This window comes from Chrysochloris asiatica, unplaced genomic scaffold, assembly GCF_000296735.1.
Source record: "Chrysochloris asiatica unplaced genomic scaffold, ChrAsi1.0 scaffold00081, whole genome shotgun sequence".
In the NCBI taxonomy this organism is placed as follows: Eukaryota; Metazoa; Chordata; class Mammalia; order Afrosoricida; family Chrysochloridae; genus Chrysochloris; species Chrysochloris asiatica.
This window is the reverse complement of record NW_006408599.1, coordinates 9,604,871-9,607,609: the sequence shown is the minus strand read 5'-3', so window position 1 is coordinate 9,607,609 and position 2,739 is coordinate 9,604,871.

Below are 2,739 nucleotides of genomic sequence, written 5' to 3'. Positions count from 1 at the left end.
ACGTATAGCATTGGGCAAACCTGCTGCACAAGACCTTTTTAAAATGTTGAAAAGCAAAGATGTCAGCTTAAGGACTAAGGTCGCCTGACCCAAGCCATTATATTTTCAATAACCTCATATGCATGTGAAAGCTGGACACTGAATAAGGAAGACCATGGAAGAATTGATGCTTTTGCGTTATGGTGTTGGAGAAGATTATTGAAAGTGCCATGGGCTTCCAAAAGAACCAACAGATCTGTGTTGGAAGAAGTGCAGCCAGAGTGCTCCTCAGAGGCCAGGATAGCCAAACTTCATTTCTCATACTTCGGACATATTGTCAGGAGGCACCAGTCACTGGAGAAGGATATCATGTTTGGTAGGGTGGAGGGTCAGAGAAAAAGATGAAGACCCCCAACAAGAAGGAATGGCAAAGTGGCAGCATCAATGGGCTCAAGCGTGGCAACAATTGTGAGGTTGGCCCAGGATCAGGCAATGTTTCATTCTGTTGTGCATAGGGTCTCTATGAGTCAGTACCGACTCGATGGCACCTAACAACAACCACAACAACATAGACTAAGAAGGAGAGGCAGACTACTTCTGAATGTTTAGCCACTGAAAACCTGATGAATATCACTGTCACAAAGCATCAGAATAGTGAATATTGAAACTGATTAAGGGCACCAGAACATTGTCAGATATAGTACTGCAAGATAAGCCCCTCAGGTTGGAAGGCACTCAAAATATGATTGAGTAATAGCTACGTCCTCAAACTGGAGTTGACCTTGATGGCATAAATGAAGTAATGCTTTCAGGATCTTCATTTGCTGGTGGGACACAACTTAAAATAAGGAGAAACAACTGTAAACATCCATTAGTAATTGAACATGAAATGTAAGAAGTACAAATCTTGGAAACCTACAAGATGTCAAAAATTAAATGGAACATATAAAGATCTATATCCTAGGCAGTGTTGCTGTGTGCTATCAAGTCGGTTCCGACTCATAGTGACTGTGTATAGGGTCTCCGCAGAGCCTCTGGTGGGTTTGACCTGCTGACCTTGTGGGTCTAGTGTGCCACACCAGGAATCCTTTAGTGAGCTGAAATGCATTGGTAATGACCATTTTGAACCTAACAATCATATGTTTTACCATGCTGGGAATGACAAATTGAAGAGGAATAGTGTCAAATTCACTATAAAAAAGAACATTTCAACATCTATCCTGAAGTACAACACTGTCTGTGATAGTGTTGTACACACCTACAAGAAGACAATTTAATATCAATTTAGAGATGATCTATTATTCAAATTTTTGCACCAATCCCTAAAGCCAATGATGATGAAATTAAAGAATCTTAACAAGTTCTTCAGTCTAAAATTTATCAAACATGTAATCAAACCATATGGATAATTACTGGTGATTGGAATGTAAAGACTGGAAACAGAGGAAGGCTCACCAGTAGAAAAATATGGTCTTGTGATAGAAACAATACTGAAGATTGCATGATAGAATTTTGCAAGACCAGTGACTAATTCATTACAAATAACTTTTTTAGACAACATAAAAGATGACTATACACATGGACCTCACCAGTTGGAATGCACAGAAATAAAATTGATTACATCTATGGGAAAAGATAGTGGAAAAGTTACAAGTCACTGGACTATGAACCACAAAGTCAGTGATGTGAAACTGAAGAATTTTGCCGAATTCTTCAGTCTGAAATTGACCAAAGTTACAATCAAGATGTATTGATAATTATTGGCGATTGAAATGCAATAACTAGAAACAAAAAGGAAGGATCAGTAGTTGGAAAACATGGTCTTGGTGATAGAAACAATGCCGGAGATTACATGCTAGAATTGTGTAAGACCAATGACTTCTTCATTGTGAATGCCTTTTTTAAACAACATAAAAGATGACTATACACATGAATCTCAAAAGATGGAATACATAGAAATCAAACTGACTACATCTGTGGACAGAGACAGTGGGAAAACTCCATATCATAAGGCAAAACAAGGACAGGGAAAAACTGTGGAATAGACCATACATTGTTCGTATGCAAGTTCAGGCTGAATGTGGAAAAAATTAGAACAAGTCCACAAAAAACAAAATATGACCTTGAACACATCCCACCTGAATTTAGAGATGATCTTAAGAATAGATTTAATGCATTAGACACTAAAAACTGAAGATCAGAGGAGTTGTGGGATGACACCAAGAACATCATGTTGTTGTTGTTAGTGCCATTGAGTCAGTTCTGAGACCCATAGTGACCCTGTCTAGGGTTTCCAAGGAGTTGCTGGTGAGCTTGAACTTCCGAACTTATGGTTCAGACCAACTTTGCAGTCCTGAGCATTAACCCACAATGCCACACCAGGGCTCCAAGAACATCATAAAGAAAGAAAATAAAGGCCATTAGGAAGACGAGAAAGAAAGAAAAGACCAAAATGGATTTCAGAAGACACTCTGAAACTTGCTTTACAGTGTATAGATGCTAAAGCAAGAGGAAGAAATAAGTAAATAAAAGAATTAAATCGACAATTTCAAAAAGCACCTCAAGAAGACAAAGTCAAATATTATAACCATATGTGCAAAGACCTGTAGTTAGAAAACTAAAATAGGGGAACACACTCAGCATTTTTCCAGCTGAGGGAACGGAAGAAAAATTTCAACCTCAACTTGCAATATTGAATGATGCAAAAAATATCAAAAGAAGATGGAAGGAATACAGAGTCACTATACCAAAAAGAAATGC